We start from the raw sequence: 15,301 nt of genomic DNA, 5'->3' as shown, positions 1-15,301 counted from the left end.
AACAAGCACAGCACTTACACAAATGACTGATGATTGGCTGAGAGAAACTGATGATACAATTTTTGTGGGGGCTGTCTTGTTAGACTTCAGTGCAGCTTTTGACATTATCGATCATAGTCTGCAGCTGGAAAAACGTATGTGTCATGGCTTTACACCCCCTGCTATAATGTGGATAAAGAGTTACTTGTCTAACAGAACACAGAGGGTGTTCTTTAATGGAAAACTCTCAAATATAGTCCAGTTAGAATCAGGAATTCCCCAAGGTAGCTGTTTAGGCCCCTTGCTTTTTCAAATTTTTACTAACGACATGCCACTGACTTGGAGTAAAGCCAGAGTGTCTATGTATGCGGATGACTCAACACTATACAGCAACTGAAATGACTGCAACACTCAACAAAGAGCTGCAGATAGTTTCAGAGTGGGTGGCAAGGAATAAGTTATCCCTAAAAATTTCTAAAACTTAAAAGCATTGTATTTGAAACAAAACACTCACTAAACCCTAAACCTCAAATAAATATTGTAATAAATAATGTGGAAATTGAACAAGTTGAGATGACTAAACTGCTTGGAGTAACCCTAGATTGTAAACTGTCATGGTCAAACATTTTGATGCAGTAGTAGATAAGATGGGGAGAAGTCTATAATAAAGCGATGCTCTGCCATCTTAACAACACTACCAACAAGGCAGGCCCTACAGGCCCTAGTTTTGTCGCATCTTGACTACTGTTCAGTCGTGTGGTCGACGCCAATTGCAATTGGCTCAGAACAGGGCAGCACAGCTGGCCCTTGGATGTACACAGAGAGCTAATATTAATAATATGCTTGTCAATCTCTCCTGGCTGAAAGTGGAGGAGAGATTGACTTCATCACTACTTTTATTTATGAGAGGTATTGACATGTTGAATGCACCGAGCTGTCTGTCTAAACTACTGGCACACAGCTCGGACACCCATGCATACTCCACAAGACATGCCACAAGAGGTCTCACGAGGTCTTTTCACAGTCCCCAAGTCCAGAACAGACTATGGGAGGCACACAGTACTACATAGAGCCATGACTACATGGAACTCTATTCCACATCAAGTAACTGCAGGCAGTAAAATTTGATTTTTTAAAAACTGATAAAAAAACACCTTATGGAACCGCGGGGACTGTGTAGCAACACAAACATTGGCACAGACACATGCATACACACACATACACACATACGCACTATACATACACATGGATTTAGTACTGTAGATATGTGGTGGAGTAGGGACCTGAGGGCACACAGTGTGTTGTGAAATCTGTGAATGTATTGTAATGTTTTTAAAATTGTATAGACTGCCTTAATTTTGCCGGACCCCAGGAAGAGTAGCTGCTGCTTTGTCATTATGGTGTATTGTGTGTAGATTGATGAGGGGGAAAAAACTATTTAATACATTTTAGAGTAAGGCTGTAACATAACAAAATGTGGAAAAAGTCAAGGGGTCTGAATAGTTTCCGAACGCACCGTATCATGTCACTTCTCTAGAGTCCAGAGAAAGCAAAATCATACAGCCTCCTTGTAGCAGAGGTTGCAGGATCAGATGGAAAGCATGTTCTGTCTGCACCACTTCATCACTTTGGAGGGCAGCCTGGCTGCAGAGTGCTCATCGCCAGCCAGGTAGCCCTGTTCCTCCTCATAAATATACGACTAAATTTGCCAGAATATGTTACATATTCATCCCATAATATTGAAGGCAATGCATGTAACAGCTGCTTATCTTTAGACATATAGCCAGTAGCCAGCCAAAATAGGCCTATCTTTTAATATGAAAATGATCAATCAAATCGACAAAGATGAGGCAGTAGCGTTCAGGACACCGGGATAGCATGCAGCCCCCTCCCCTCAGCTCCAACATATGGTGCTCAGACTAAACATGATTAATGTTTCCAGAGCCGGCCGTCACTGTTGCATGATGAAGGAAACCTGATGTGACTGTGTGGTTTTCCAGCCTGGCTCTGAGACTGACCTGGAGAGTGGAGTGGGCATGAGAAGAGGAGAGGAGATGGGAGGAGGGGATGTAATGGGAAGATGAGAGTGCACTCTAAAGAATGCTGGGTTAAAAACAACCCAGCGCTCGGTAAATAGTGAACAGAGCACACGTTGGGTTATTTTGATCCAGCCAGTGGGGTCAATTAGCTTTCCATGAGTTATTTTTGGCCACCTGTGAGAGTAAATGTCATTATAGTTCATCATGGTACATTTGTACACTGCAAATTTAAGTTTCATAAATGTTTTACATTTAATAACATTATTATAACAAAGTGATAACTCTCCCAACATTGGTATATGCACAGGCACTTAAAGACCTCATACTCTTGTGTAAGCCTCATCAACGCTACAAAACTGTCAGTGCTCAACCTTAACATGTGATGACAATACAAAACAGATTGAACCAGAATGACATTTGCATTCACGGGTGACCCCTACTTAGCCATGCCTCAAGTCTTCTCATCTGACCCAGTGGGTCAAAGCTTCTTAACCCTGCATCAATAACCCAACAACCCAACTAAGTGACTCAACAGGCTGGGTCAAAAATAACCCAACGTTTGTTCTGTCCAAGATTTACCCACATTTTTCTAGAGTGTGAGAACGGGAGAGATGGGTATATGACGGGAGAAGATGGAAGCGGTGAGGTGTGGAAGGGATAAGAAAAAAAAGGAATGATAGGAGGAGGAGGGTGAGGTACTGTCTGGATGAGACGGATTGGGAAGAGGGGATCTGCTAAAACTCTTAAACTCCAGACATGTTCCAGCACAACCTTAAAACTCATCATATTGTACTAAGCTACACCATGAATAAGCAAAACTGAACATTTGAGGTTGGAGCTACTGTGGACCATCATGAAAGCTGGGAATTAGAATTTTAGGTTTATTCTTTAAATTCATGTTCTTATTTTTTACAGTCAACAAGCTCAAAATACTCATAAACGTAATGACATGATGTCATTGCTGTCATGTGTAGATTACTCAGTTAACAACAACAACAGCACCACCAACAAGTATGTATCCCAAATGGGACCCTATATAGTGTGCTACTTTTGACCAGAACTGTATCGGTCCTGTTCAAAAGTAGTGCACTAAATAGGCAATAGGGTGCCATTTGGGGTGCACACACAGTCTCCTGGTGGTGCTTCTGTCAACCTGTGTTCTCTCATCTCTCTCTCGTCGACTCGTCCCCTCTTGGCTGTGGGTTGGATTGGGGTTAGAGTGAGGGGGGTGGAGCTATTAGCCAGATCTCGGAGCAGACGCCTTGTTTTTGAGACTGAGCCTGGAGATCAGTCAGCCTTGAATGGGCCAAGCCTCGGTGCGGTTTGTAACAGCAAACTGTGGGATTAAGAGAGAAAGTTCCAGTCACACCCCCACCCCTCTATACCCGCTCCCTTCATCTCTTGAGTCCTCTCTCCACTCTAAAAATGTGTGTCTCAGTAGGACAACCCAGCAGGAAGTCATCCACGTGTTTTCCTTTAGTCTCTCTCTCTCTCTCTCTCTCTCTCTCTCTCTCTCTCTCTCTCTCTCTCTCTCTCTCTCTCTCTCTCTCTCTCTCTCTCTCTCTCTCTCTCTCTCTCTCTCTCTCTCTCTCTCTCTCTCTCTCTCTCTCTCTCAATTCTGGAAAGTGGCAAGAGGTTACACAAACCTTATTCAAGAGGGCAGACAGACACAGTCCCGCACACATCCGACATATCCAAGTTGAACAATGGCTGTTTGCTGAGGGAGGGGGAGAGTGGGGCCAGCATTAACACACAGCCCAGGAAGTGTCGAAGCGAGGGAACGAGGGAGGGGAGAGAGAAAGAGGGAGGGAGGGAGGAACAGTGGAAGTGTGTAGACAGAGCCACAAGGAGAAGGAAATGTATTCTACTGCAGAGTGTGTGTGTGTCTTTTTGTCTGTGTGAGCTTCGCTGCTCCCATACGGTTGTCCCGTTTGCTTTCAGACGTTTGACAGAGCACCAGAGAGGGAGGGTGAGTAGCTTCATCTCTATATGTGCACGCAGCGCACACACACGTATTCACCCGCACACACTCGCACACACATACTCGCTTACACACATAGCTCACAGACAGACCAGTGTAAGAGGTGGACAACCTGACAAGTCCGGGCTTGTGTGACTTTACTTAAGCTGTTCTGTACTTCTGCTGCTTTCCTGATTGTCATTTCCAGCGGATTTTGCATTGTGATATGTTTCTAACTCCTCCGCATTATTGAAAAAATAATCCTTTAAATGTTGCCTTAATTCAGAAATGCTTCGTGAGCTTAGTTTTAACTGTCTCACCCCATCACAACCAAAAAATATAAGTGTGTTTTTCTCTCTGTTTGCAAGATGCTGTTGTCTGTTGTCTGTTTCTGTTGTGTGGTGCTGTGGAATATAGGTAATCGTTAGCTGTGTGAAGTTGGTGAGGAGTCGGAGGGAGTATCACGTGTATGTATCTGTGTGTGTCTAATGAGACTGATGGCGAAGGAGTGTTTTGTGGTCGTACAAACGAGAGAGACTGAAGTTGTACAGAAATGTAGACAGTGTTGCGTCACGGTCGCTTGATCAACACTGTCCTCAAGCTCACTCACTATCACTCCTTTCCTCCCTCTTTTCAAATCATAGCAGATCTGGAAACTTTGTGAACAGCTTCTGTATTGTATTAGGTTGTTTTTTTAATGCTTCTCAGCTGCTTTTCAAGATCACATCAGAGAGATTCCTTATTCCTTATTAGGAAGATATGGATAATTGTGTATGAGATTTATTTAGATTTTGACCATGTCTGGGAATGGTGCTGGCTCTCTGGATCAAATAAGCTTTTGAAGCCCCATTGGGGAAATGAGTTGCATTCTTATTTTCAAAGTGAACATCAGTGTCACTGTACTACTTCAAAAGACGTTATTCTAGCCGCACATCACGTTGATCTGCGACAGTGTAATGCTTGATGTACTGTAATAAACTTTATCTCTTTTTTTGGTGAGGTACAGCATGTCAGTATTGCTGTCGCTTCGCAGACGCTCTTATCCAGAGCAATTGGGGTTAAGTGCCTTGCTCAAGGGCACACCGGTAGATTTTTCACCTAGACGGCTCAGGCATTCAAACCAGCAACCGTTCGGTTTTAGGCCTACCTTAGCATTTGCTTTAACTGGAGTGATATGTCCAGTATTTTTGCCGTGGGTTTGAAAAGCAGAAGCCTATTTTCCAGGCTGGCTTCATGATGCCTAGGGACTTTTTTTTGAGTTTTCCACAAGTTTAAGTAGATTCGCATCTGGAGTTGTTGGGCTGCTCGCCCAAGCAGAACCCTTACGGAATATCAAAGTTTTTCACAGGCATTTACACGTAAATGTTTGATATGAATCTCACTTAAAATCAAAGTCTACACAGTAAAATCTGTTTTTTTCCCCCTTTCTTTCGGTAAATTACCATGATGCATCATAATGAAGCTGGACCTTCTGTTTGGACGAAGTGTCTAATAAAACTGATTGGCAAAGCATCACTCTACTAGGTTTCTTGATAACTTATTTTTCTTTCAGTGCCGTTGTTTTTCTACTGCTTCAGAGGCAACAGATTCAGAATCAGTTTTGTTCATCAGGCAAGTTGAATTAGCTAAATATGTTAGTCTCACCATAAAAACAATAGATTACATTTTAGAATTCGGACAGGTGACGGATGGAGATTTGTCAAAATAGACTGAAAAAAATGACTGAACTTCTTCGGGTTCCAATACGTTCCATACACTTTCTGTTTGCATATGCTGAGACGTTCCCTGTGGTGAGATGTGCGATTTTGTTCCATCTTTCTCAGCAGTGCGTTCATCAAGCCCCGCTCCCCGTGGGCAGGGTCGGTAAACACATCGGAGAGGAATGTCAGTTCACAAAGACAGATGAGCTCGGACCCCATCCCAAACCTCGTCCTTCATCTTACCCTCGCCTGCCGTCTGCTGCCAGACAATGCTAAATGGCTGCAGTCTCACACGTTTTCTCTTGCCCACTCTTTGCCGATGCTGCAGATTGATACTCATTTATTCAAAGGAAAACAGCAGGTGAAAACTTGTATTAAGTGTAATGCAAGGCTTTTGCTGTCTGTTGAACCCAGTCAAGCTATTTGTCTAAGTGCTAGCATATGGAATGTCAGTGATTTTGGTAGTAACATACATCCACAAGCAGAAACACGATCATGGTTGCCTCACACCAGATGTCTGCCCCTTTATGATATTATGATGCGAGTCTCAATCCTGACTGAATAAGTTCTTGACCACGTGACTCTGCTCCATCAAGTGAAAGTCCCAGGGGTGCCTCACTTCACATCCATGCCTTGGATCAAGCACCAAACTGGGTCATAGCTAGCAGCTGATGAGGTTCTGGGGTTATGGAGTTGGATGGCTGTCTAGAGGGATTACACTCTATGTAAACACACCTGGCCCAGCAGTATGTGGGCCAGTAGGTTCTGACTAGGTGTTTCTCCACCACGCTGTCAGCAACGTCTGTCCTCATTGGGCCATCAGCCAACATAGTCAGTAATGTCAGATCTCGTTGGGATTTGTGGCTTGATCAAACAGTGTTGGAGGACTTCTCATATCAGGTCATATTTTGAGTTGGAGCATTGGATAAGATAAAACGCTGCCCTGGATAAAGTTATGGGAGGTGTGTGTGTGTGGTTCTTGCAGGAGTGTGTGTGTAGCAGGGGGTGTAGCGCCTTCCTCCTTCAGGATTCTCCGCAAGCATCCCAGGGTAGTTTAGCTTCAGTCAACCAATTCATCTGTCAATGTAATTGCCACCGCTGAAGACTTTAAGATGATGCCCCAAAGGCTAAGCACTTTTAGGAGAACCTCGACCCGAAGATAGGCAGTAGGCAACCACAGGTAGATCTAAGTAGCTGATTCACATCTTGTTAGGAGGAGATTTTGGAGTCGGGTTACTACATCACGTCATCTGATGTTAAGGCTGGGAGGTGTCCTTTTGGCAAAAACAGAGTTTGTATAATTGCGTTGGATATGATAAGGGATTATCTCCTTAATCTCATATTACATTAATCAACTTCTCCCCAACTGTTTAGTGACCTCATCGTGAACCAAAGCACTTGATGAAGGTGGAGGATAGTTTTCAAATATTGTTTCTTTTTTGCGCAAAATGGAGGGTAAACACTTCATTGGCCTCCAGGAGGAGTGAATTTTGAGAAAACGTTGCGATGTGTGAGAGCACCTTTATCGGTCCACACTTAAAACGAACCCAAGATAAGCCCATACCCATTTCACAAATAGTCCAATGGGTTTGCGTTCCTCTTGGTTGCAGTTGAAATGGCTCTGTCAGCTCGTAATGGCCACATTTTAATGACTTGTGCCAGGAAAAGTGACAGGCCAGCAGAAAATGGTGTAATAGGTTGGAGAGTTTCATAGTTCAACTAATAATGATTTTTATCATTACTTAGCATTTTCCCTCTTTACCTTAACCCTATATTAGTAATTCAACATCCTGCCAAATACAATAATCCTTGGAATGAAAATGAGTTTGACTGAAGCTGTTATTTTAAATGCTGAAAAAGCTGACATAAACATGATGAGATACACAGTGGAGTTTTATAATGGTAATATAACGGTTAAGAAACCGTTTTAATAGGACGGGAGGGACGCTCATGAAGGAAACAGGACTGGCATGAAGTCGGCCATATTTGTTTTACTGATGCTGTGGTCTTGTGGTCTCGTTTTCTCTCTCTTTCAAAATGTCATTAGTTATTTATTTCCAGTGTATGTATTTATGTCATTATTAATAATGATTTATTTTTTTGGCAACTTTAGTCTTCCACACTCTTTTGTCATTCTGTTGTTGGGTTATGGTGGAGAATTCCGTATGGCATCAGCGTTTAAAGGTGTTTTATATGAGTTTATAGGAGCCTATATGCTGGATATGACAGAGATTATCCATAGATGAAAAATGCACTTCCTATCCTATGGTGGCGTGGGCTGGGCTATAAGCTAATGGAAAATCTGCCAAGACATGAAATTAGTGTTTTAGGATGCAGAGAGCAGCCCTCTATAAGAGAGTAAGTAAATGTGGCTCATCCAGAGAAAAACTTTGACTTGGATCATCATCATTGTCAATGTCTTAGAATACATGCATATCAAACATGTGTGCACACACGCGCACACACACACACACACACACACTATTTCCCTCCCCTCCCACAGAGAACACACACCAGCCTCCACTGTCACTCTCGGGTTCTATTACCCACTTCATCCTCTCACTGTTTACAGTCCAATGCAAACATTGTCTTCTCCCCCCTCTGAGCAAACTGTGGCTCAAGCACTGACACGGCTCTAACTCCAACTTTATAGACACGAGACCGGTCTGGTCTGGTCAGGTGTGTGTGAAAGGACACACTGTCTGAACACACAGAAACCAGTTGTCTGGATATATGTGTGATCCCTTTGTCCGTCAATCTACAGCTCTCTATATGCTCATAGGCAAATAAACACTCTCAAAAATAAAGGTGCAATTTGGAACCAAATAAGGTTCTTGAGAGCGATGCCATAGGGGAACCATTTTAAAGTCTCTGAAGAACCATAAATGGGATGGTTCTTTAAAGAACCATACAAAAACCAAACCAGAAATGTTTTTGACCCTCCAGGACCGGAATTGAATAGCCCTGCTGTAGGGTTTTAAGCTTTAATTGATTATTTCCCAGGTTGCCTTTCGATTGAAGTTACCGGTTCCACAGAAGGCTGTGTTTGCTAGCAAAAGAGACATGGTTGTTGCATTCATTAATGTACAGTCCACAGCTGTGGCCTTCACCAAGGCAGATCCAAAGTAAATGTTTTGTCATTCAAATGTAAATATTTAAGACAATTCATATTTCATAAGGCCTTCTTTTGAAGGCCTAGTTTTACCCTATTTCAGTGGTGTGAAACTCATAGTTTACAGGCCACATTAGGCCTGCAAGTCACATTATGATGGCATGCAAAGTGATGTGTAATTCCTATTGGAATCCAGCCAGAGTGGGGATAAATGTGGATGTTTTTATTCACCTGCAACCTGAGTTCAGAATGACTGCCAGGGTTGGGAAGATTAAGATATGAGAGTACTTGAAACATCTAAACTGGAACAACCATTTCAGCAACGGGTGCAATAAGTCAAAGTAACAGATTGCTATAGTTTAGAAAAATGTATGATATTTATATTTGAGTAGAATAAGGTTAATTCATTAATCTATGTACATGCAAAAATAGATATTGAAACAAACAATTCTAAAAATCAACCTGCAATTGAGCATGCTGGGATATATGATAATGATGGCGATGGTTTTGGTTCAACTCTGGTTAATAACACCAACACTGGGGTTAATTTACACCACTGAGTGTTAATATAACTCTTGAATCAACACTAGAAATGTTACACTGAAAAATCAACACCAGTTAACATTGGCCAATTTGTTGTGAGCTATGAAAGGGACACATCTGCAGGTTTCCATACATTTCAAAAACCTATTAGAATTCTGAAAAACCGTAGATGCCACGTGAAGTATCCCACACTTAACTCAAAGGTTCTTTATCGGGCAAGAGTTCTCCAAAGAACTTTAAGTGTACTTTGTCCCTATGACAAGACAGAGTGGAAAACAGCCTGAAGAACCATGTGAGATTAAACACCTGCTTTTAGAAGTGTTTTTTTCTCCATGTTTGAATGAACCTGTTTAAAATGGCCATTTGTCTCAGCTAATAGTGGGCGATTCCTCTCAGTGGCTAGAGGGCTCGGATAAGATCTAGGATAAGCTTACCCTCCCCAATCCTAACCCTTAACCATGGTGGAAAAAAATACAAACCTGACCTCAGATAAGCTTTTTACCCTTTTTCTCCCCAATTGGTAGGTACAGTCTCGTCCCATTTCTGCAACTCCTGTACGGACTCGGGAGAGGCGAAGGTCGAGAGCCATGCGTTCTCCGAAACACGACCGTGCCAAGCCGCACTGCTTCTTGACACACTGCTCACTTAACCCGGAAGCCAGCCGCACCAATGTGTCGGAGGAACACCGTACCACTGGTGACCGAAGTCAGCTTGCAGGCGCCCGACCCGCCACAAGGAATCAGGGCTGTAGTGACACCTCAAGCACTGCGATGGAGTGCCTTAGACCGCTGAACCACTCGGGAGGCCCCCTCAGATCAGCTTTATCCTACTCGGCCTAGTGTCTCCTTCCTCCTTCCTTCTATAGTGTTATGTAAAGGGTTCACCAGCATCATATCAGCAACAACGAATCAGGAATGAGGGAGGAGGATGGAGAGATGAAACGAGCTGAAGAGCGTCCCTATGATAATCAGAATGAGTGTCTAATTAATGAGCTGGTGAACATTGTGATAAGCCCTTGATGTGCCCTTCCTATTATGCTGGTTTAATTGGACATCCATTTGGCTTCGCTTCTCTCAATCCTTGTTTCGAGTATTTACCTCTGTCTAAAATGGCACCCTATTCCCTTTATAGTGTCCTACTGTTGACCAGGGCCCAAAAGGTAGGGAATATGCTGCCATTTGGGACACAAGCATTGTGTTTCTGAGAACTGGGGAGCTGCCTCTGCTCTTATGAAGTCGTTAATTAAGATAAGTCTTTAGTTCGACGTTTGGGTATTAAACGTCAGCTAATCCCAATAAGTATGGATGAAATTCTGCCGCCGTAAGTCGTTTTTCAGAAAAAGACGAAAAAGCTTTGGATTTCTTCCTCGGTTGTTGTCTTTTCATGTTGTACTCTGTCCTCGTCAGTGATCATACGCTAATAACTCATTATCACAGTGGGATTTATAATTACCCTGACAGGCATCCATGGCGCCATCGCAAATGGCACCCTATGCACTATATAGGGAATTGAGTGCTATTTGGGAAGCACCCCATATTACACTCTCCGCTCTCAGCGTTTCCTGGGCTTACTGTTTACATTGCTGCCACCATAGCATGAAACACACAGGAAGTTAGTGTAATGCTGGGTTATTCTGGGGTTTTTCAGCTACCTGAGTTACTCAGAGAGTTGGAGGAAACTTGCCCACTGTCTCTCTTTGGGGTTGTTAGCCTGTTATGACAACACTCAACGTGTGCATCCCAAATGGCACCCTATTCCCTAATAGTGCACTACTTTTGACCAGAGCCCTATGGCTCTCCCTAAAAATCAGGAATATCGAGTCTTGTCCATATAAATATAGCTTCAGATGAAGAGTGTGAGTGAGAGTGATATGTTTAGTGCTTTTTTTTTTACAGTGTAGTGTGTAGATCAGTGAAGGCATAGCATCAATCCTGTAACATGGGGAATGGGATTGGGTTGGAGTGTGACAGAATTCCCAGCGCTGAATCAACAACTGTCCTCGAGAAATGGGTTTTGCCACATGATGATTTAGTCCATGACTTTAATACGAAAAGTTATGCTCAAAATGATGGATATGACCTACGAAGCCAGACTGCAACTATCTACTTAGAAATGCCTTTAATCTATCCTTTTCTGAGTAATTGCTCCAAACTTTGAGGGTGATTTAAGGTATATTTTTAAAAGGTTATGTTTAGATATTACATTTAGAGGTGAGAAAGTAGAGGCAGGAGTAGTGATAGGAAGTAAAGTATTATAAGGCTTGTCTGTGCCATAACGCCCCATAGGGAAGGAGCCTCCGACTGTATGTTTCTGTAGCATGAGCCAACATGATGTACAAGTACACCCCCTGGACAGAACACTAGTCTGTTTCAGAATCTGAAAGGAGGAGTTGACATTTTTACCCACCTCTGGTGATACCCACAATGCACTTCTCACACCCAGAATCTTCTTCTACCCAGGGCTACCTTCTGAGTTACACAACCACATCTTGTAAGTGCAGAAAGTATTTTCCTCCTCTTTTCCCCCTCATAATTCCAAACCGTTTTCCATTGTATTGCTGATGTTCGGTCGGGGTGAAGATCTTTCAGGAGTCTTTGTGAAGTCAAATGACATTTCTGCTTTCAACTCGCTGTGTGAATTGAATTTGGAAAAGTTTTGTTTGTCATATTGAAGATCTCATTTTGTCGGATCTCAGCAGGTCCACTAAGGCTCCAGAATAATAAAAGGTGGCTTAAATTAAATCCATTTACCTAGATAAAATATTATATTTGATATCAAACAGAGTGTGTGGAAATCTGTAGATATTGAAGAAATTAAAGTATCATCCAGACTAAAGTCAGATACTGAAAAAAGCTTGGCTAGATTCCTTCACTTTCTGAGCTCACCTCCCCTAGTAAAATACTTTGCTGAGAGATGTGACCATACACTGAAAAACATTTAGGTTATTTAATGGTTCTTCCTCAGCTTTTAAGGTTCCTTGGGGAACACTTGCCTGATAAAGAACCTTTGAGTTAAGTGTGGGGTTCTTGAGAATTCGAAAAGGTTCTTGAAATGTATTGAAGCCTGCGGATATGTCCCTTTCATAGCACACAACAAATTGGCTAGTGTTAACTAGTGTTGATTTCTCAATGTAACATTTCTAGTGTTGATTCAGTAGTGAAATTAACACTGTAAAGAGTTAAATTAACACTCAGTGGTGTAAAATAACTTCCATGTCTCTGTCATTAGCAAACACAGCCATGGGTGGTACTTGCAACTCTAAAATTCACCCAAAAGGCACCCTGGGAAATATGCAAACAAGGCTTTTCACCCTACAGCAGGGTTATTCAATTCTGGTCCTGGAGGGTCGAAACATTTCTAGTTTTGGATTTTTTAAAAGTGTCACGACTTCCGCCGAAGTCAGTCCCTCTCCTTGTTCGGGCGGCGTTCGGCGGTCGACGTCCCCGGCCTTCTAGCCATCGCCGATCCACTTTTCATTTTCCATTTGTTTTGTCTTTGTTTTACACACCTGGTTTCAATTCCCCAATTACATGTTCATTATTTAACCCTCTGTTTTCCCCATGGTTTTTGTGCGTGATTGTTTTATGTATGTTCGGTCCGTTTTTGTGGGCTCGGTATTACGACGTTATTGGAATATTTGAGTAAAGTTACTTGTGTAACTCATCTCAGAGACCCTAACATTGGTTCCCTATGGCATCGCTTTCAATAACCTTTTTTGTTTCCAACTTGCACTTTAATTTTTAAGAGTGTAGGCTGATGCTTAGTTCCCACTTGTTTCTATCCTCCTAAGATATTCCTCTCAGCTTGCACCTTGAAAGTCAAGGCCACAGAAAATTCCAGAGAATTGCAAACATTTCCATTGGTTTGTATAATGGCAGGAAGAGAGGCAGTGGCCCAAAGAACTTAAACAATCCGTCCAAGTGTTGCACAGAGATACAGACAGAGAGAGAGAGAGGTCTCTAAGGTTCATTCCTCCTGCCTTTTCTCTTGCGTCTCTCAAGGCTTTTGTTCGAAGTTTCCTTCCCTTCCCATTTGCTTTTCCTTCCAGGAGTTCTATGTCCTTCCTACCAGAAGCACAACAACAATGCCCTGCTTCGTTTCACCACTGCGGTCATGGTCCTAGACCACTGGAGCCACTGGGCTAGAGCACATGCTAAAGCCATTAGGAGGTGGATGACCGCAGCCCAACCACAAAAGGACCGCAAATAACCATCTCACTTCTCTCAGGTTGAACCCTAGGGAACTGAAGAACTGTTGAACTGTGTTAGCTGATGGCATCGGGGGAGAAAATACTTCCTTAGGAACAGTACTGTAGTGTGTGTGTGTGTTTGTGCATGCGTGCGTTATTGTTTGCTTGTGCGTGCACATGTGTGTGTGTGTGTGTCTGACACAGATATCCCAGACTCTGACCTCACTGAATCAGAACTATGGAACTATGGATCCACCCAAGGCGGGGACTGTTTTGGCGTTTGCACTGATGAAAACATGACTTAACCCTCAACCTGACTACGTCATTGTCTATCCATTCCCTAGACACCCACCCACCCAACCAAATGACCGTATCTATTTTAATGACCGTTTTGAATGGGAAGCAGAGACAATCTGAGTCTATCCGACTCTTATTCTATGAGCAGAAATGAAGTTATGAATCAGTATTAACCTCTGTCAGTTTGAAATGAACTCTTGCTATAACCAGCAGCCACTCAATATCTATTAGTGGCTGACATATGGATGGCAGTCACGGGTCAGAGACTCTGCTTTGATGGACTTAGACAATGCATGCCTCTCAAGTCCCACCCTTATTCCTTACGTAGAGGAAATGCGTTGCCATTTGGGAGGCAACCTCTGTCAGCATGGTGATCATGATGAAAAGCTCTCTGTGGAGAAGCATAATGACGTTAATTACAGACACTTTCTCAATCTACGTTTATAGACCGTCTTCCTCCCAAGTGTTGATGAGACCCAGTTAGAAGAACTCGATATAACTATATCATTCAGCGCCTGTATACACCAAGCATCTCAGACTATAGAGTGCAGATCTACAATTGGTTTTGCCTTTCACACCGCGTACACACACACACAAATCGGATATGGCTGTCCATCCCCCAAAAATGAAATAAATAAATTAAATTGGAATGAAACGGCCAGGGGATACAAGCGCTAGGTGCCCACTGCCCAGTCTCTACTCAGAAGGCCACTGTGTGTGTGTGTGTGTGTGTGTGTGTGTGTGTGTGTGTGTGTGTGTGTGTGTGTGTGTGTGTGTGTGTGTGTGTGTGTGTGTGTGTGTGTGTGTGTGTGTGTGTGTGTGTGTGTGTGTGTGTGTGTGTGTGTGTGTGTGTGTGTGTGTGTGTGTGTGTGTGTGCGGGCGGGCGGGCGGGCGGGCGGGCGGGCGGGCGGGCGGGCGGGCGGGCGGGCGGGCGGTCGGTCGGTCGGTCGGTTTGCTATCGCCCTGTGAGGTAGAGGCCCGACTGCTGATCTTGGGACATAATCAGTAGCCAACCATCTGTGGTTGCCAGGGTTTCCTCTCCCTGCCTCAGCCTGCGGAAGAGACTTATGATCTGTGAACCATATTTTAATGAAACCTTCATAAGAGAGATGGACAGCCAGGGGACTTAATCGATCTGACACCCCTGCTGTGTCATCCTTCTCTTGGCACGGGAGAGGAAATGTGCTGGGTGGATAAATGGTATGGCTTGGGTCCTGCATTTCAAAGGACTAATAAACACCCAATGAGCTGGGAAGAGATTTGAAGAAGAGTCTGGAAGAGAAATGAGGGAGAGGAGAAGAGGGGTGCTTCTGCTCAGCCCCAGTGTCTGTGAGTGTGACGGCCCTCCCAGCATTACATCACTGACATGCCTCAGCACTGATGACATCGTCTAACTGGGAGGGGCTCTGCGATTGGATGATGTCATCAGGAGCCAATCAGATCGCTGCTATCCGGGGTACGGTCGGCTAGCCACTGTGCCCA

General features: G+C 43.5%; 1 protein-coding gene across 9 annotated transcripts in view; it reads left to right on the top strand.

The window, feature by feature from the left end:
* The window catches only part of LOC139531982 (sickle tail protein homolog), a 230,521-nt gene that overhangs the window by 107,507 nt on the left and 107,713 nt on the right, over window positions 1–15,301 (top strand). Inside the window, exon 1 of one of the 9 annotated variants that reach the window (XM_071329060.1) lies at window positions 3,865–3,987. The exons of the other annotated variants lie outside the window; for them this stretch is intronic. The gene's annotated coding sequence lies outside the window, so the exon portion shown is untranslated. Of the gene's footprint in view, window positions 1–3,864; window positions 3,988–15,301 lie in introns of those variants that run through there. 9 annotated transcript variants of the gene reach the window in all.

Source organism: Salvelinus alpinus, chromosome 10 (assembly GCF_045679555.1).
Source record: "Salvelinus alpinus chromosome 10, SLU_Salpinus.1, whole genome shotgun sequence".
In the NCBI taxonomy this organism is placed as follows: Eukaryota; Metazoa; Chordata; class Actinopteri; order Salmoniformes; family Salmonidae; genus Salvelinus; species Salvelinus alpinus.
This window is presented reverse-complemented; position numbering and strand designations above follow the sequence as displayed.